The sequence below is a fragment of the Stegodyphus dumicola genome, chromosome 5 (assembly GCF_044657685.1).
Source record: "Stegodyphus dumicola isolate Sdum_Otavi_A_Nest chromosome 5, ASM4465768v1".
NCBI classification, from domain to species: Eukaryota; Metazoa; Arthropoda; class Arachnida; order Araneae; family Eresidae; genus Stegodyphus; species Stegodyphus dumicola.
The window spans coordinates 78504825-78526809 of NC_140772.1; positions in this window are offsets into that span (position 1 = coordinate 78504825).

The following is a 21985-nucleotide window of genomic DNA, read 5'->3' on the forward strand; positions in this document are numbered from 1 at the left end:
CGGTTAAATTAATTTGTTTGTATGAACGTGATTTTGGACTATTAACTTATCTTAGAATTTAGTTTAATTTACTGTTATGTTTAGTGTTATCGCCATAAGTGGATGTGCATTTGTAATCACAAAGACTGTCCCATCTGTAAATAAATAAGTTCAATAAAAGGGTCTTTTACACGCTTCATCTGTTGTTTTCATCTTCTGGTGTTAGCGATAAGTCTTTCAAATTGATCGTTCCATCTCATAAATAACGTATATATCATAAAGAAAGTTAAAACGCTTCAAAGAATGGAAAAAAAAATCTGTTATTTGTAACGCTTTTTAAAGATAAAATCTTAAGAATCAAAATTATTTTTAGAAAACGAAGATTTTCTTTAAATCAGAATCGAAGTGGCTTACAGAAAAAATTTGTGTGTTCCTGATACAATTATTGCACATGTCTGGTAAAATGCTATCGCGTTCCATTTGGATTAAATTTCAACCATTCTTGTCTTCTCTATTCACTCAAAACCCTTCTTCGCATTGCTTAGAAATTTTCATACATATTAATTAACAGTGATTAAGTTGTTTTATTTAGTAATGAAATACAGATTATTGATACAATAAATCTATGAAATACCGAAAGAATAGTCAGTCAAATGCTTAGAAATAAAATAAGCAATTAAAAATATCAAGTATTAGAAGTTAAAGTTAGGTGACAAAAATACATCTCTACCCATTTCTAAGTCATTAACTTCATAAACATCTTGCATAAATATTGACTATCCACATAATATGTCGCTGAAGAGGTCTTTTTCTTTTGCAATAGTCTTCCACCTTGACCGAAAAAATCTCGAAATTATAAAAAGGCTGCAAGAGAAATAAACAAAGAAATGTATTTGTTCCTTTTTATACGGTCATAATCTTCCTTCTCAAGCTATAGATTCTCGATAACATCATTTTTGCGTGCAGTCTTCCTATTGTCCAACTTTCTGTTGTTTGTCGAGGGAAAAAAGAGGAAAATTGAGAGTAGAAGAATCAGCGAAAGTGAAAAAAATTTCGTAATGATATATATTTGAACTTCATTCCCTTCTTTACTATTTTTCGTCAAACGGATCAAATAATAGAGCAGCGTGATGTGAGGCATTCTGTTGCTGATAAAACTTTCCATTCATTCTCTGTATATCAATAATGCTTACTCAGGTTGTCAATGATAAAAACTGCTAACTATACGCATCGATTGTCAATAAAAAAGACATAGGTACATCGGCGTCAAAATGTGCAAGGGGATAGTTATACAAATAGTGAAGTAACATTGTTGATGTATTATTTCATATGCTGTCATTTAATACATATCATCAAGGCCAAGCTACAACAGACATCAGACTAAGTTATTTTCAGCTGACGAGAGTACAATTACTGTAGCCATATGAGATAACTGCGCATACAGGTTTAAGCATCAAAACCGATTTAGAGAATTCCTGCGGTACTAGTCCGCAACCTCTTTTACTGATGTTATTTTTTTAGATTAAAGGTAAATAAAGCCAGTTATGCAAAGTTTTAATGCAAAGTTTAAGTAAGTATTAATGTTATGTTAAGATGCTTAACAGGGCATAGAAAAAGAAACCATTGAATAACTTTTGAACGAAAAATATTTTTATTTCAAATTTTCTGTATTTATACTGAGAATAAAGGATATTAAAAGATGAATTTGTCGAAATCTTTGAAATCTGAAGAGACAACGAAACGACTTCTCTTCTCGAAATTCGCAATAACCTACATAAGTTGGTCTGTTGGATTCGATCTTATAGAACTATTTTCAGCTCATCTCTGGTTATTTTCGTTGACTATAGACTTGATCTTTATCATATCTGCATAAAAATAAGACCATTAGTGATAAATTGTGGGGGCAAAAAAAGGTCCGTTGCCAAATCGAATGACATATTTGTCATGGTGACTTCTGAGCAAGTCCAGAAAGTCTTCTCTGAACTGTGGAGGAGCTCTAACCTCTATTCTGCTAAAACAATACATCTTCTTGAATGCAGTATTCGTGGTAGGCATCAGAATGAAACTCGTTCTCAAGAAGTCGAGTTAACGTTCATAATTTACTGATCGGATAAAAAGTTGTCATCGTCACTCAAATAACATCATACAGTAAGAGGTTTTAGATGAAGAAGCATGGCAATGACAAATTGTGGCTTCTCATCGTTGCCCCAAGTCTGAAAATTTTCACGATTGACGCAGCCATCCAACCAGAAGTCTGAATCACCGGAAAAAATTATGTCGGCACATTTCTCCATCGGTGTGATGTAAACCAGTGTCGTTCATTTCGCACATGACGTTGGCTAACTCGAGTCTTTTTCAATATTATCATGGCCGTAAGGTTATGCTAAGCGAATTTTTTAAGGGAAAATATCAAGATCATGGTGTGACTGCACTGACGTCAGGTTATCGATACAAGTGTCAAGTTGATGTTTATGGGTCTGTCTCGATATTTTTTTTTTTGGCAGCGGTGACGTTTTAGGGCATTCTTGCTGTGCTTTATTTGGGGTTCATGCCAACTTTATTATCAACCACTGAACCTGTTAGTTCAAACTTGGTAATTACTGCTCTTAATACGCTTGAAGATGTCTTTAGCCTATTTTTAAAGACACTAGACCACTTCCTGAGTGTTTCAGCAGGTCTCTGGTCAAAACGTTAAAATGCTGTGCCTAAAAAGCTTACTTTTCGATTGAATATCGGTATAGTTTGGCGAAAACAAAATATTCTTCGAAACTAACCACAGTCCATCAATACGTTTCCTTTAGATTTATTATTATTTATTTTCCTATCGTTATCGTTACTTCTAACTAATTAATCAAGGTAAAACACAACTGCTTGCCTTGTCCCAATGTGTTCCACCAGGGCCACTGGTTGAAATTGATTTCTTCTGTGCATCTCTATCTGCAAAATCTTGAAGGGAATAATAGATAAATGATAAATACTTTCTTTACACAAACATATTTAATGAAGACGCAAACGGGTTACAGAATATTTGCATAATGAAAAGTGTTTAAATGTGGCACGACGCAGCGTGCGACTTCTCAGTTCCGAGTTCTCGTGCGATCTCCAAGCGAGAGTTCACAGTTCGAGATGACGTCACTCAGCCATCGGATCTCAGCAAGAGTTGAGTTGCAACAAGATTCGTATTCATACGTGCGTAATTTCACCTCACTACCTCCACCCATTGAAGAGTTATTCAACTAAAATCTTGTTATAACCTGTGAAACACCCTTTCAGGGTAATTAGCTTTGAGGCTTCCATATACGTGTCAGTTTTCAATAGAAGAAAAATACTCATTTTCACGGGAACATGAAAAATTAATTATAGCAATAGAATAAAAACTAATTTCTTAAACAAACTTATTTCTGAAGCTTCAAGATGATTGGACGCTGGTAGATCTTCATCGATTCGTTCTTTAATGATTAAATGTATTAGTCTAGTATGGCGTTTTACTTTCGTAACAAGTGAACTTTAGAAAACTTCTCTCAAAAGCCGTCAAAGAAGATATTCTACATCAGGCAGGTAGGTATCTTTTAAGCGCTTTATAAGAAAAAATATCTTAAAATATTACTTAAGGCTTACATTTTCATAGCAAATTTTAAAATTTCTCTTTATCATTGCTTCATAATCTGAGAAAGAAACCTGTAATAAAGGCATATTAGTTACAGATGAGAAATACAATTTTTTATTTACCGTATTTGAAAAATGAATTATTTAATGCAAACTCTAAAAAATGTATCTTACATTTCGTATGAGTAATAAAAGATTATGTTTATGAGTGATTATGAATAATACGATTAAAAGTACTTTTATTAGACTTATAACAGTGTTTAAGATCTTTTATGGTTTATAGCAGCATGGTTTTCTGTTAAATTTAATGATTTATTTTTGCTGTTTAATAGATTCACTAATTAATTGCATTAATGATAAGACTTACTTAATTTAATAACATATTAATTATTTTTTATAAACTCAATGGAAATGAGTTTTCTTCAGCAGTGCTAAAGAATTAAGTTGGAGAGAAAAGACTACTTTGAAAACTCTTACTTTTTGTTTGTCTGTTTGATGTTGCCTTTCTTCTATGTCTAATGTAAGCAGCCTATTATGTTAAGCTGCATAGCTCTACAGCTTCAATACGCAATGAATTACATAGTTTTGCGTTCAAATCCCTGCCAAAAGAAATCCTTTTCGCTTTGTGGATCTAGTGATTAATTCCTCCCCCCGGGGCCGTAGACTTAGGGAGAAATATCCACGGGTAATTAGACAACTCTGCAAGAAATTTCAGTTTCTTATGATATAAAAATTTAAAATATTTCATTGCCATGCATAAATTATCATTTTATTTTATCAGAAGAAAATAATTATAAAAATATCAGATTTAATTTACAGGTTATTCAATTTAAATGGTAAAAGTTATTAACTTTAATTTTCCGTTACAAATACGCGGGGTCGATTTATCTGTGTAATATGAATATAATAATAATATGAGTAATGAAATAATAATGTATAATATGAATATGAGTATACTTTTTAACTTTAATGCGTAATTTTTAAAATAAACGTAACCGATTAATGCTATGTTTTTTTTATTTTTTTATTTTTACATTTTCTAATTTTCTTCAATTTTAGATATTTACATTAAGCACAGCGAATCGAAATAAATTACAACATCAGAGGCTTATATCTCAAATCATGATTTTTAAAAAGAACGCAATTTAAAACTCATTTTTTTTAATACTCAATATTCCCATGCAAAATTTTAAGAAAGTAAAAAGTTTGATTTGTTATGCTTTACCAGTCTTACTATGCTTTATTAATCTTATTTAATTATTTTGTTTGAAATAAAATATTTGCGGCATTTTTTTTTGAATGAGACATCAGTTCCCCACCTGCACTGTAACAATTAATATTTAAAAGATATTAAAATGTATAAACTCTTATACAGTCTTGGATGATAGATTCTAATTAATTTACTTTTGATTTCCTTCCAATATTTCAAAATATTTTTAAAAAAGTGCATAAATTTATTTAAAAATTCCTTTTAAATTAAATGCAGAAAGTAATTTCTTAAAGATCATATTTCTTTAAGATATAATTGATGTTTTTTGACCGAGAAACAGTGGAAAATAATTTATACTTTGCAAAATCATGCTACGTATATATGTTACCGTGAAAGACCGAAATTGGAGAATGTCGACATTCACAGGAGAATATCAACATTCACCAAATACGTCGGTGAAAGCCCGAATATTTCACTATATTCTTGTATATTCGGACTATTCGGTGTACGTCGACAATCACAGATATGCTCTGGTGAAAGTTGAAAAGAGAGGTCATAAAGTGCCATAATAGTTTAAGTTGTTGCAATAAATAAGATTTGAATCACATAACTTAGTAAGTTTTTTATTACTGTTATTTTATTTTCTCATTTAGAACGTACTGTATAATTAAGTAAGTTTTTAATTTCTATTATTTTCCTTTCTCATTTTGAATGTATTGTGTGTTTTAGGTTTTCATGTTCTTAAGTTCTTATTTCGAGTTTCAAGTGCGTTTATTCGCGACAGAATTACGGAGAAGAAAATATAATATTGTTATATTTAATATTCACCATTAGTACATGGTGAATGTCGACATTGAGCGGTGTAAGTCAGAAATAAGAGTATTTGGAAAATATTTCGGACATACCACCAAGCGACTATGTGAATGTTGACATTCACCGGTGAAAGTCGACATTCTCCAGATTTCGGTGTTTCACCGTAACATATACAAACTATTCATGACTAATTAGGCAAATAAATAGATTTCTGATTAGTTTCATTTATGTCTTTGAAATGATAAATGAAACATCTAGATGAAAACTATAAAGTGGGGTGTAAGTCATGCAACGCACAGTACAGAGAGCTGTTTTATAAACGAAAAATATCCGATACATACATTCTGTCCCAAAACGATATATGCACCTAGAAGGAAACGAATTGCCATTATAGAGTATCAATCTTTTTGGAAGCATAAAATGTAGACCCTACGTAGAAAACGGATTAGCGAATACGCTCTATGTCTTGAAGAATAAATACTGCAGAAGAAGGCTCTAAAGAACCATTTTATTTGACTTAAAAAGATGCACGCACTTTGTGCTCAAATACAACAAATCACTAATAAACTTGGATGGCTAACGACTGGCTCCTTAGCTTAACTAAACCGCTATATCGACAGCACACAGCAAAGTCAAGCCTGGAATATCAGTATAACCTGAATGGTGTCTATTACCACTAGAGAGCTAAATTCAAACACGCAGCGTAAACTGGGAACTAACTCCTCTACTCCCATGCAAACTCTAGAAACACAGCTTAAGTACTGCTTCTGAAGCACGTTTAGATTTACACACTATGTCATTAAAAATTTATATTCCGGCGAGAACCTGAAATCAGGAGGGAAAGGAAAGTAAAACTAATAATAGTTGGTTAAAATAAGATTCGTTACAATATTTCCCACCAGAATTTAAATATTTGAAAAATAAGATATTTAAACGTCCTGTTCGGAAAAAATTAAATTCTACCAGCCTTACAATACAATGATATATAAATACTTTAAATTTGAAATTTAACAATACGAATTCAAGGAACACAAGTTGTCATCTTAACTAACATCTTTTGAGTCTCATGTTCTTCCAGTGGATCTGGTGTTGGTGTATTTAATTATGGCAAAGAACACTAGAGCTATCTGCCTAAGGAGATGGATGCCTTCGTGGAGGACGTTTTAAGGGAAACTGGCTCGTATACACATCCAGTGGATCTGGAAAGAAACTGATATTAGTGGAAGTAGGGTGTAAACAAGAACTTCTTCCTCTGATCGACAACCTACATGTTAAGTTCAGACACACTAGACTTCAAGAAACTCCCTATATTCAAGATCATCCTAGTGTACGTATTCGACACGCATTAACGTTGTATTCAACCGAAGAGCCTTACCATCATTGAATAAACCTAAGTTAGATTTTAATTTTTTCTCCCGCTAGGTTTTACATTTCTCTAAATCTAAAGTTTCAATTTCTGAATAGAATTACAACTAATTTTACGAAATGACACATTATTTACATTCAGAAAAAGCATCCTAGACAATATAGTGGTTAAGGGAGCCTGACTGCTATACCGAAGAGCCCGGGTTGGAATCCCGTAGAATCCAAGTGTGTAAAAGTGTCTGTCCCTTCATAGGAGATAACGGCGGCTACCTATTAGGTGCCCCCACAATAAAATGGCCTTAGAAGTGGTCAATGCCGTTATAGGCAAGTGCCCGCCATTTGGAGAAAAAACGTTCAAAAACACACATTTACATTAACATGCTGAAAAACACTATATATACATATACACAAGTTTCCAGTTTATTACATCCAAATTAAACACTAGAAACAACACATTTTATCTCGCCAAATTGCATAAAACAGTCTCTCGATCAAATGCGTTATTCTTGATGCCAAAATAAGTTTCGTAGAGAATAAAATTTTCAGCTTCTTGCTCCAACACCTAATAAAACCTCGCTTGAGGCAAAATCAATTTAGGTAATTCTTAACAAGCACTTTGGGTCTTCTTATACATAACAGTACTGACTACTTGAAAATGAAATCCAAAGTTGCTTATCTTTTTCGAATTGGCGTAGTTAGTCATTCATTTATTCACAAACTCTGGTGCAAAGTAGGGTATGTGGCTATAGCTGCTACCCGCTATTTCTCAGGCACGGCATCGATATTTCTTTTGCTGGCACGTTCCTCTATCCTCCTTGTCTTCCAAGGAAAGGTATCCTCTGAAGGTGGTCTTTTTTCTCCCCTCGGGAAATGTCATCCGTTGCCTGCGGTGGAATACCGTTCGTTTGGCTGTCTGTTCCCCGTCACCCATCCTCTGAAGCTTACCGGAGAACCCTGTTGTATCTTTCGCCGGCTATAATTCATTCGTTCCCGCTGACCGCTGGTGGTAGTTTGGTCGTTCACGGTTGCTTCGTTGATGGTTGCGACTTCCCTTCCGCCGATCGCTGGTGAAACTCTGGTCGTTGTGGCTGCTTCAATGAGCGTTGCGGCTTTCCTTCTGTCGACCGCTGGTGGTAAACTTGCTGTTTGCTTATTGATCTTGAACATTGTTCTACTCTATTTTCGTTTCTCTAGCTCCTTCCGCCCGGCTCCTTGAGCTTTTTTTCCCTTTTTTCCCGCTTTGGCTATATGCTTCTTATGCTGCTTGGCTGCAGTCGCATTGGCTTTCCACTTAGAAGCCACATCTGGTAACTGTGTCTGGGCTGAAGCTTGCTGTTTCTAGCTTGGAGCTTTATGTGCGTTGGCATCACTGGAACTTTGCAATAAATCTTTAACAAGTATCATCTCACAACGATCGTAATATTTCTTATCTGATCGATATTGGCTTTGGATTCTTCGCCATTGGTATTTTTAAGAATTACTGTGGTTTCTTGAATACTTTTGTTTATAAACGCCCCCTCAAATTTAGGACAGAATTTTTCTACTATTCCATCGGGAGTACATCAGGGTACGTTATATATCAGTTTTAACACTTTTCTCCAGGTCTGAAAATCTCCTTCCCTCTACCTTTTATCCTAATACAAGTTTTTCTTATTTCTTGCCATGTCAGCAGATTTAATGGCCTCAATGTTTTTTAATATCCGGCATCTGAAACTCCGGAGCACGCTTTTGTACGAAAAATAGTCTATCGAAGAGCGTCAGTATTTTCCTTACTAGAACTAATTCCTCAGGGGTTTTGATCAACCGAAGAATCCCATCGTCTGTAGTAGTTTTTCAAGTAACTGTGAATAATTTTATCGATATTACGATTGACTCTTTCTGCAATATTAGACTTTGGTCGATAAGGAACATTTTCAAGTGGAGTATGCCAAGTCCTGCAAATAGATCATGGAATATCTAACAAACAAATTGGGAACCTATACCTGATACAATTTTAATGGTGCATCATATATAAAAATAAATTTATTTAGAAGGGAATCTGCGACTATTTTGGCGGAAGCCCTTTTCAGGACAATTATTTCTGCACATTTGTTAAAATGACCTACAATTACAAGTAAGTAACGATGTTTATCATGGCTTTCCGGATAAGACTCTAAGAGATCGACCCCTAGCAATTCGTTGGGGAATGTGGTTTAATGCTATATAGCTATCCGACTGGCCGGTAATTAAAATTATTAAAGATTGTTAAATATTATATATAAATAACTTTTGGCAGCATACCCTTGGTCATTTAGGCCTCATATATTTAGTTGAAACTAATCCAACCTTTGGTAAGAGTGATTTCACCAGGGCAATCAATGCTTGTTTGTATTCACAAGGTAGCACATCATCTGTTTTCATTAGTTTTATAAGATTCTATTGTACTTGCATTTTCAAAGGACAGATTTTTAAAGTTTAAAACAAAATTCTTTATCACTATATTTTTCATCGAATTATCATATTAGACGTAGATATATTCCAAATATACCTTCAGAGAAAAAAAAAAGAACATATTTAACAGATTCTAACTTTAAAAGAAGGGAAACTAGCAAGCAATCCGAATTAACGTCTATTTAAATTAGAATATTAATCAGTATGTTTCAAGTAGTCAACTGTTTTAGGTTTTCATATTTTACATTATGTTTACTGTAAGTAAAGGAGCAGAAAAGCTTATGGTAATACCTAAAGCGTGTTCCAAATGTTTCGGCACTGGATATTCAATTGTTCTGACTTGATCTGTGGACAAACGTACAATTATACAATTACATATATTATGCAAAATAGATCCTTCGTAACTGCCGTCATATGTTCTTTGTAAATAAAACAGAATATGTGATTTCAATAGTATATAACTTCTAAAACAATTAAAATTCAATATTCAGTAACAGGACAAGCGTAAGTACTTAATGTAAACCTAATTCCAATACTTTGAATTACAGTTGCTGCTGCATCTATTCAAAATTCGTTTCACATATGGCTGCTAAAAATTAATACAATCAGTATATAAAACAGGGTGCAACCAATTCTGCATTGCCTAAAAATATATAAATGTCATTATAGATTATAATGAAAGCTTAAATTCTAATGACCGAAACAACAGCACATTGAATCACACTGGGCATAATATTAGGAATAAAATAAACTCTTATCCAGATAAACGTAAATCAATTAATTTAACAACTCATAATTCTCTTAGTTTCGTATATTAAAATGGATTTTCAAGCGTACACAATTAATTTCACAAAAGGGATATTCAAGTAATTTACTAGTTGTACTTTAAATAATTATTTAACAGAAATTTGAGATATAACGTATGATGCTTTAATTTGCTGCTTAACATTGTTTGTTCTAAAATTATGTTAGATTCTAGATTCGAAATCTGCGAAATTTATGTTTTAAATTTTTTTCGTATTTTCATAAGGTTACTGTTATTTTGCATAAATGAGTTATATATATTTATATATATATATATATATATATATATATATATATATATATATATATATATATATATATATATATATATATATATATATATATATATTATTTAAGCATATATAATTTCAGCATTAACTATAATTTCTCGTTATTGTTCCTTCACCAGAATTTTAAGGGTATTGTTTACTTTACCGTATTAGAATGACTCCTCAATGGATGAAATAACTTCGATTTGAATTATCTTTAGTAAATTCACCGTTCACACCAAACTGCGTACATTTAATAATAACACATTCACACGTAAACATTTAGTAATAATTCAGCAATACGGATAAGATTTAAAATAATAATTACAACAGTTATATGCCAGCTACGTTTTTAGCCACCGAATTCTTCCGACGACAAATCTCAAAAAGAGTGTTGCCAACGCAGGCCAACGAAAAGTGGAAATCAATTCGATAGACGTGGAAGTAGACATACTCCCACTCTATCAGGTTTAGTCCTGATACACAGGCAAAGGTGAAAGATTATTAATTGTTCTTTTGAAGACACCAGTGTTAGTTTTGATTGTAGCTACGCGAACTAATCCGTCCTTGCCTGGATGGACATCGATGATACGCCCCATAGGCCAAGCTAAAGGTGACAATAATAATCTAAAGCTGAAGGTAATCTTCGATGACAAGAACCACCGTGTCGACCTTCAAGTTGGGTTTGGTGTGCTGCCACTTGGATCTCTGCTGAAGAGATGTCAAATATTCCCTTTTCCAGCCTTTTCAAAAACCACATCGTAGACTCTGTACAAGTTCCCACCTAGATCTTCTTGTGCGAACAGGCTGATGTTTCTCTGGAAATGAAGTCAAATTATCACTAATAAAATAAGATGGGGTTAAAACATTAATAGAGTCAATATCAAAATAGTTTACTTAGTAAGTGGACGTGAATTCACACTATCCTCGATCTGGGTAAGTAGCATCAACAACTCTTTGAAGGTCAGGAGAGAGTTTCTTTCAATACTCTTCTCAGATGAAATTTCTCTGAGCAAATGCCGACTTCCTATATTCCTTCGAAGTGGACTGAAGCAGGTCGTATAAAATGCCATTCAATAGATGACTGATTTAGTTCTCGGGACACTGATTCCGTTGCATACAAGGAAGACCAAATCTGATTTAGTTCCTGTAGTTTTCGGCATGCTCATACAAAATTGGTACCGTTGTCACTGTAAATGTGCCGTGGTGCACCGCGACGTGAAATGAAGCGTCTAAGTGCTGCGATAAACGAGTCTGACGTCAGGTCACTGACTGCTTCTATGCGCACAGCTTTAATGGACAAGCAAACAAATAGATATAACATTTCGTTGTTTTGGAACCACGAACCTTATTAAATTTAATAGTCATAGGGCCACTGTAATCCACACCAGATGCGAAAAAAGTCGTTACAAAGTCACACGATGTTCAGATAAGTCACCCATCAGTTGCGAAGTTGAAGCAGCTTTAAATCGGTGACATATTAAGCAATGGTTCACAAAACTGCGTATCAGTCTCTTCCCTCCAATTGTCCAGTAAGATTGCCTGATGAGGTGTGATAATAAAGATGGACCAGCATGAAGGTAAGTAATATGAAGTTCTTTTACTAGTAATTCACTAAATTTATGTTGAGAAGGAAGTATGACAGGATGTTTGATGTTAAAAGCTAAAAACGAATTTCGAAGACGTCTTCCCACTCGTAAGAGACTATCTTTGTCTAAGAATGGATACAGAGAACGTAGTTGGCTCTTCTTGGGTAAAGGAATAATTTTACAACGCGAAGAATAATATTCGAATAAATTAGCTAATAAATTATTCGGTTCATGTATTTGAGAAATAAAAATAGGATCAGATCTTTATTCAGCTTTTATTTCAGTATCATCTTCAGATCTTAATTCATATTGAGGCCATTTTTCCTCTTCCTGACGCAACCATGTTGGTTTGAACCACAATTTGGTAGGAGCTGGGGTTCAATACCACGAAAAGCAACGTCTGCAGGATTTTGTTTAGAAGGAACATGATTCCAATGTTTAATAGGTGCCATTTCTATGATTTGAGATGTTCTATTTGCAACAAAATGTTTCCACTTACGCGGATCATCGGATAGCCAAGACAGAACTACCTTGTAATCCGTCCACGCATAGATTTCAAAATAAAACTTCTTTAAAATGTTCAAAAGAGATCGCATTAATCTGGTCAAAAATATGCAGCACAAAGTTCTAATCGATGAATGGATACTTGCTTTATAGGCGCGACTTTAGTCTTTGATACCAAAAGATTAACCTTAACCATACCATTTCATTTTTGGCGACAGTAGACGGTTGCTGCATAGGCCTGCGAAGATGTATCACAAAATCTATGTACTTGAATAACACTCTCCGTTGTAAGTATGACACATCTAAAAAACACAATCCTTGTTTTCTCACAAATTATTTAGGTTTAAAGTGAAAGTTTAGAGGTTTCTGATCCAGCTTAGATTTAAATATAATTGTGTAGTCTTTGATCATTAGCCTACATTTTAAATTTGAATTGACTGTTACTTGAATCTAATCGCCGCAAGCACATAATCTACATACGTTTGATCAATATTATTAAGTACAAAAGTTCTGTCATAGAAAGAGGTAGTTTTAAACTTTTTCAAGTCTCTGTAGTTGTTTCAGGCATAGCGATTATTCGCTCTACGTCTGTTAAGAATTTGGAAATAGTTTATGTCTTTATAAAAGGTTAAGCTATGTATATGTTAGAATCCTAATTTGGTAGCATTTTATATAATGGAAACAGCTTGAGTTCTGAGAAGATTCAGCTATCTCGAGCATCACCTGGAAGAGGAGTTTTTAACATTCATAGATTTGTGACATTCCTAATTCCTTTTTGCATTGCAATAGGATGAAATATATTCATGACGTTTTAAAAAAAATGTCAGATATTTTCCTTATAATGTACTCAGTATATATTTCACCATACGAATAAAAAATTAGAATTCAGAACAAGACTTTCTTAGACATTTCTTGAAAATGTAATAAACTTGCACTTGCAGCCTGACAGGCTGACTTCATACAAAATTGTTTCACATACAAAATTATTTATGTTTAAAGTGAAAGTTTAGAGATTTCTGATCCAGCTTAGATTTAAATATAATTGTGTAGTCTTTGATCATTAGCCTACATTTTAAATTTGAATTGACTGTTACTTGAATCTAATCGCCGCAAGCACATAATCTACATACGTTTGATCAATATTATTAAGTACAATAAGTGTATTTATGTCTAAGTTCTGTCATAGAAAGAGGTAGTTTTAAACTTTTTCAAGTCCCTGTAGTTGTGTCAGGCATAGCGATTATTCGCTCTACGTCTGTTAAGAATTTGGAAATAGTTTATGTCTTCATAAAAGGTTAAGCTATGTATATGTTAGAATCCTCATTTGGTAGCATTTTATATAATGGAAACAGCTTGAGTTCTGAGAAGATTCAGCTATCTCGAGCGTCACCTGGAAGAGGAGTTTTTAACATTCATAGATTTGTGACATTCCTAATTCCTTTTTGCATTGCAATAGGATGAAATATATTCATGAAGTTTTAAAAAAATGTCAGATATTTTCCTTATAATGTACTCAGTATATATTTCACCATACGAATAAAAAATTAGTTAGAATGTATCACAAAATCTATGTACTTGAATAACACTCTCCGTTGTAAGTATGACACATCTAAAAAACACAATCCTTGTTTTCTCACAAATTATTTAGGTTTAAAGTGAAAGTTTAGAGGTTTCTGATCCAGCTTAGATTGTCTTTCTGCAATGAACTTTAATGTTTTAAAGAGAAATAGATTCTTAAATAATTTTACTTGATAATTACACCTAATGTCTGTGTTTATGTATACAATTATTTATCTGTACTATAGAATTAATATTGATTGACATAGATGTATGTACCAAATTTCACTTCTTTAAAACGTTTCCTATTTTTCTATGCTTTCTTGTCATATCTTTATATATTTATATCTACATATCTTTGATCTACACGTAGTCTGTGTAAAAGAAATATTATTTTTTAAATGATTACACTAGGAACTTTTCAAATCATGCTTATATTTTATTGTAATAAAACCCAAAAGGAATAAATATTATTTATATTGAATAAAATCCAAAATTACTTCTCTCAAATAAATTCAATTTGGGTGAATACCCATCATAATGGTTAGACCATGTCATATGCATGCTTCTGCCAACTTCGAAATTTACTTATGTTTCACAGAAGTAAACTCATTTTTCAGAACCAATAATGTTTGCGACGGAGCGAGCAGAAACAATGAATCAAATTTTAGCCATAATAGACTTCTTTACCATTTGAATTTTTATTATTTCTTTACAGTGGTTTAACATTATTTCCAAGCTTCCGAGTAGCAGGAAAGCACTTTTCAATTAAAGTGACTTTTTACATACTGATTTCTGTTTTCTTTATGCAAAGTATTAAAAAATTTGTTATCGTATCTTGAGAAAGTTTCTATGGTGTATAGGTAATTGAATTCTATCGAATATCCTTCACTGCTACAGATAAGCGTAAAAAGTATTTTATTGTTTTCTGATAAGAACAACTTGAAAGTACAACTGTCACAGAAGTGGAAGTAACTAACAAAACGCATTGATTCATCTGAACGATTCAAGATAATGAATTCCTCGAGTAATCCGAGTACTCCATTTCACATTATTTTCTTATATATTTTCATTTGTAATATGGAGTATAATCAAGATTCTCTTGAATGTTTGGTATATTTGCTGCACTAGGTTTTGCGTTTGAGAATATCATATTAATATAGTAGTTGCGTGGACTTAATGGTGTAACGTAAACATCTGAAATTTCTTTACATAGGGTATTCAGTTGCCTAGCAATTCGAAAATCACATTCTTCTGTTTCTGATACATCAAAGGGCTATCTCTATCGCTATTTTCTGCTTCAAGTGATAAACCAAATAAGTAATAAATTTAGTTCAATGATTTTTCAGTGTTCCTTTCACGGTAATATCCAGTTTCATTTTTGCTTCACATATTTCATTTCAAATTTAAATGATAAAAAATGCATTTTTTTCAAGTTTTAAACAGAATGGAAAATAAAAATTAAGATATATGGAATGGAAAATAAACAATGGAATCGATGGTTTCACGTAACTAACTCATTTAGCTCATGGTTGTTTATGAGCATAACTTTCCTTAAATTGCTGAAATCTATATGGGAGGTTTTCCCAGAATACACTCAATAAGGTAATTGAATAAGCTAATTAATATACAAAATAATAGGATAGTTAAAATTAAAGAAAATAGATTCGAATTTCAGTGTCTCTATACACATCATTCGTTTCGAAAAAATGACTTAAACGCCACCTGAAGACAGATATATTTGTTCAAAGTGCGTTAGTAATCAAATTTTTAATGACTGTAATCTACGTATAAGTACAATACTATGCATCTAATAGTCTTATATATAAAAATACTCCTATTCGTCATAAATATTCCTGACCCAGGTGAAAATCTGCTATCGAATGTTTGATCGGTTATTCTTGTAAAAGATATTTAGTTTTGTATAATGATAGGTTATTTGCATGTTGAAACCAGTATGTGTTATTAAGTAAAGCATAACAAACGCACAGTGACGAGTTTACTCTGAGTTTAGTTACAGGCCGAATTTAAAGGTACCTGAAATTAAAAAGACAACATGTCTGGGGGGTGTAGATAAATGCGACGTTTTGCATATAAAAATGTATGCAATTGGGAGAAAGTTGTGTATAATCAATTGTTTCATACAGTTTTCTTATGGGGCCTCAGATTAAGGAAGGAACAATTTTTTGCTTTTGTATATGCATAGTCACACTTTGTTAAGATGTGAACTAGATGCAAAATCATATTGCTCGTAGAGACATAAGTTTAACCCCTTAATGACCAGCGTTGGGAGAACAAAGCGCAGTCACGGGACCGGACCCCCTGAAATGGATTGTCGCTACCGGCCCGCGCATTTTCAGAAGTTAAGCCTAATTTTACGAAAACAATAAATCGTATAAAATCAGCATTTTGATATGATGACTTCAATTTTTGAAGTTGCGTATTTAATGCACTTGTTTTTAATGTGTATTAATATAAAGAATATCACATTAATAGAAATAAATTAAACTGGAAAAATACTAAATCCTTACTACACACACAGAAATAAGAACTATAAACATGAAAAAAATTACAAATAAGAAATTTAAAAAAACAAACCAAACCAAAATTACCTGTAGATAATTAAATTCAAATTTAAAAATTCTGCTGTGGTTGAAATAATTCAAAAAAAAAAAAAAAGATCGACACACAGTCCTACATTGCATATTTCGCACTCAAAATACGTTGTTTGCTTTCGATTTTCCTTGGTTTTAGCGCATACAACGCATCTTCTCCTACTTTTATTACCTTTTCCGTCAACGTAAATTTTCAGAAACTATCTTCCAGTTTGACAGAAAAGTGCGGTGCCCGGTGATTTTGGAGAAACTTTGAAGTATAAGTAAGGTCTCTTAGCCATGGCTAACGGAATGAAACTGAATATAACCCCAACACATGTCCCAAAATACTTCATCCTCAAACCCTGTCTGACATCAGATTTATATTAGAAAACTTCCTGTTTTTCTAAATCGAAAACAGCGTCCACGATGACCGGAAAGTGATCAAGTAAAGACCCCAACTGGCGGGATATCCATTACTAATCACGTCAATCTATACTTTATACATAATTACATTATATGTAAAGTAAATGCATTATACACCAAAATATAATGCCTGTGTCATTATATATATTGACCTATTAAATTGAGTAAGAAAAACAAAAACGCTGGATCTTTCCTGAGAAATGTGAGCAAGACGTATTAGGCGTAGAGAAAGTTGATATTCTTTCCTGTTCTGTAATAATGTTGTAATTTTACTTTTCAATTAACCAATAAAGCTTATGTTGAGTTTCAAAATAAATAGAAAGAAAGAAAAAGAAAATTCTAACGAAATAACCAAAAACGCCTTTGTCCCTTTAATTCACAGGCGCACTTATAAAGAGCAGTGATTTCCAGTTTGTTTATTTCAATAAATCTGTCAAACCAGAAGCACAAAACAGAAACTAATGCCAATACATGTAGGTCAAATGCCGTGTGAAGCAACCTATGTGAAAACAATTACCAGTTAGCTCCATTTACTGGCTTTTAAAAATTCAAATAAATCGTTCCGTTTTAATATCGCGTATATGCGGCGCAATACGCGGTACACGGCTCAAACTCCCACATTTAATTTACGGAAGCCAGAAATTCAACAAAAAATTATATTTATACTAATAAAATAACATAATAAACAATTATGTTGAAAATGATAACTTAAAAGGTAATTTAAATTATAAAACAATTAGATTTCTAAAATTCAGTTTCAAAATGTTCTTTCAGTTCAGGACAGTTCACAGTCTTGGCGACAGTATCATCATTCCTCCATATGTCGAGAGGGTAAAATTTACGAAGAGAGCGTACAAACGATGTCGAAGATGTTTTTACCTCTGCTACTCGTGCACAACTATCTCTTTTTCTTGGGAAGAATTTTATGATTTTACCTTGAGGGCTGTTAATTTTCTTTCGGCTGTGTGGTTCAATTAATATTACATTATCCGTCTAGTCAAACTGAGCCTTTTTATTTCGAATTCTTCATCGCAAGTTGCCAAATAATCTTTTCAGGATCCATTTCTCAGTTAATCGTTTATATTTCAGCACTTTCTTTTCAAAGGATATTGTAATGATTTTTCTAGGACAATTTCTTGAATAACTCGAAAAAAAGATTATGGAGGCAAAGAAATAAATTTGAGGACACTTTCGCAGTGCATGCAAGATGTCGATTATTAATTGTGACTTTGATTATTGGTTTCAGATATTTCAGATGCTCTGAACGGTCTTCAGAACTGAGTGATGATCTACCACGTGTACTTAGGAAAAGATTTTGTACATTGCAAGTGAGCTGCTGCCATCATCAACACCACTCAACGACTGATGAAGTAGATTTTTCACTTAATGCGTGGTAGGTCTTATAAATTTTCTGAATCCAATTCAAAGATTTCAAAAGCTAGCTGGTATTCCGGAAGTTGATTCTGTTGCCGTTGTAGATTATTGAAACTCTAATCTTCTGAGGGTACGGATGAACCTTCTGTTAACAAACTGGAAATTAATTCCAAGTAGCGCGATACACAGCGCATATGAGAATGACAATCCTTGAAATTATTCTTTATAAGGAGATGAACATGTAAACCGATGCCCACAACTTCAAAAACTTTCGTGTCCGCGACTTGGTCAAATGGAAGATAAATAGGCGAAGTGACAAAGGGTTTTGACATAAACATTTCGCATTTCATGCATTTTGATTATTTCTTTCAGATGTTGGGCTTAGCAGAAACAATCCAATAATTTTCTCATAAAATGGGACTAACAGTTCGGAGATCAGCACAAAAGTTCTTTAACTATTTGAAGGCCAAAATACCCGAAACATCCTTTCATTCAAACTCTAACCGCTCGAAACGACCGAGATTGTCCTCCTCCTAAGGTATACAGCAGGTGCAGTTTCTCTAAATGCATTGTATCAGTTTGTTGCAGACAGCCTGTCCTAAAAGGAACCTTCTTAGAAAATAGAAAGTAGAAAGAATGTCATTTAAAATCTTCACAAATCTGTGTGTGTTAATGGATGGGGAGGAGAGGAAACGGATGGGACGGGTAATGGATGGGGCGAGCATCTCGCTTCCAAACCACAAGCAAGAAGTTAAAAACGAGGGATTTTTTAAAGTGCTTTTTGGAGGAGTCGTGAATTTCCTCCTAGAAGCTGTACCGAAATTCTACTATCATCTTTTCAGTGTATGAAATCTATTGTTGCGTATGCACGTTTATTCGCATCAAAACGTCATGTATGAAGCATTTTTCTTTGCTCTCATAATCCATATCTCTACTGATTTTTAAATTCGATAATTGTTTTATTTCACTATACCATTTAGGAAAGTCATTTTAAATCTTCTATGGAAGCGAAGAATGCCATTCTTAGTTCACCATGTCTCCTGAATCATTAGCTTCGTTGCCAACAATGACTAGGGGGAGAAAATTGGCAGGATCATTAATTCATATTTTGAGTTTCAAGTAAGATTTGTCGTTTAGTAGGATTTTCTATTTCTGCGTCAAATTCATTGCAGAGAATTAAACAGTCCTCTTTCCTATGCCATCTACTCCCCGAAACCTAAATTTTAGTTGCAAGCTCTGATTTAATAAAATTTAACTCACGAATGACAGCCTTCATTCGTGACTTTTATATTTCTTCAACAGGAACAAATTCCCATAATCTAAAGTCTATCTTGCTTTCAGTTATAATATCTGGCGACTTTGGGATACATTCTTCTATTCGGGCGAATTGTCTAAGAATGTTTCACAGTTGCCAATATAGAAGGACTTAAAGAGTTTGGACAAAAATTGCACCGTTACAAAAATTGCACTTAATTTCTTTTATATTGGTAAGAAAAAGTTTTAGCTCTGGTTTCATTTACACTTGGATAAGAAACAACTTTATAATTTGTGTTTCCCCAACGTTTTTCTTTCACACTCGAAACTAGGAATCTCCAGGGAAGCACAGCTATCATTCAAAATTTCCAGGAAACTATCAAAGTTAGAAAAGTCACTATTAATTACTTTTTTGAGATCATAAATAACGAGTATCAGGATCAACACTTTATAGTAACTAAATATTAACCAGTGGTTTCTTTTAGAAGCATTCAAGAAAGCTAAATTGCGAATTACCTTGTCAGAAACACCCGCTAACCGCTTTAAGCTTTAATGCTTGTCATAAATAACAGATGATTGATATGAGAAAATTTTCTATAACGATATGACCATTTGCCTTTTGTTATCATATCCTTAACACAACTTAGCACAGGCTTCATTACAGGTATCTATTGAAACAGGAATATACTTAACTTATTTCGCTTCTTCTTCAAGTAGGAATCTTCTACGATTGCAGAATTTCTGAATTATAGAAAATCATTGATTGTATGCAACGTTGATGGAAACAAATCCACAAATGAAGACCAAACATAATTTTATTGAAAATGTTTAATACACACACTAGCCAATGAATTAAAAGCCTTTGAGATTTTCATTTGGATGTGTACTAGGGATGGAATATGCATTTTTTTATGACGTAGGTTACGTTAGATTGCTAGTATAAGTAAGGCATAAGAGTGCTTTTTCACAATGAATGGCGTAAAATGGAAAAATGACAAGTATTTCTCCGTTTCAAAAAGGGTTTACTGTTGATGCCGTTTAGCAGGAGCCTCGGTTTAGAAAACAGCAAATCTCACTGGGTTCTCAAAAGCAGCCAAATCAGAGTTTTTCAAAAGTTGGAATCAGAACCCACAGTCCTCTTCTAGAAGCACAGCTCCTCTAGAAGCACGGTTCGAGCACAGTTTTCCTAGAGAGTAATCGGCTTCCTCTCTGACGACTTTTACGCCAGAACATGGACTCTACTGTGCTTCAAATGATACAGATCGTCAATAGAGGCCCTTTTCAATAGATTTCAGTTCAAACCATGCGCAGAGAATTGCAGAGGACAGGAATGCATAGACGACTGGCTGTGAGAAAGCTGCTCATTTCTGCTCGACATGCAAGAATTCGTTTCCAGTGGTGTCGGGAAAGAAGGCACTGAATATCTGAGGATTTGGTCACAAATTCATTCTGCCTTACTCTCACTGTGCATTGCACAGTGACAGTAAGGCAGAAAGAATTTGTGAGTCTGGTGTGAGTATTATGATATGGGGCATGTTATGCTGCATGGAAGTGGTGCTATGGTGTTCCTCAAGGGTAAACAAACAGCCACGTGATATCTAGATATACTGACAGATCAAGTGCAGCTTGAAATGTTGCATTTTTACCCTGATGGCGACGGATACTTCATGGATAATAATGCATCGTGCCAGAAGTGTTCAGATTGGTTCGCTGAACATCAGTCTGACTTCCAACTCCTTCCCTGGCCATCGCATAGGCTGGATCCTAACCCCCATAGAAAATGCGTGGGATATGTTGGAAAGACTCATCCGGCAGTACTCTTCTCTTCCGTCTAATTTACAAGATCTGCCTAGCCAATGCATGATATTATTTGGACGCAACTGCACTCCAGAAGTATGTAAACCCGATGCACAAACGAATCAAAGCAGTTAATCGTGCAAAAGCTGGTCCAATAAAATATTGATCATGGGTTTCTAATTCATTTCTAATTTCTAACTTTACATCAGATTTTGATAAAAGCAAGAAATATCCATGAATTTATCTAATGCGTTTTGGCAACGTATTTTGGCCTCTAAAGACGTTTCCTCAAACTTCTCTATGTCAAAGCTGCTTTCATCTGGCAAAATATCATAATTTTCATGCTCAGTCAAAGTGTAATCAGTTCGCTGTAATCTAATCACTAGACTATTTTTAGAAAATTTTCATCATATA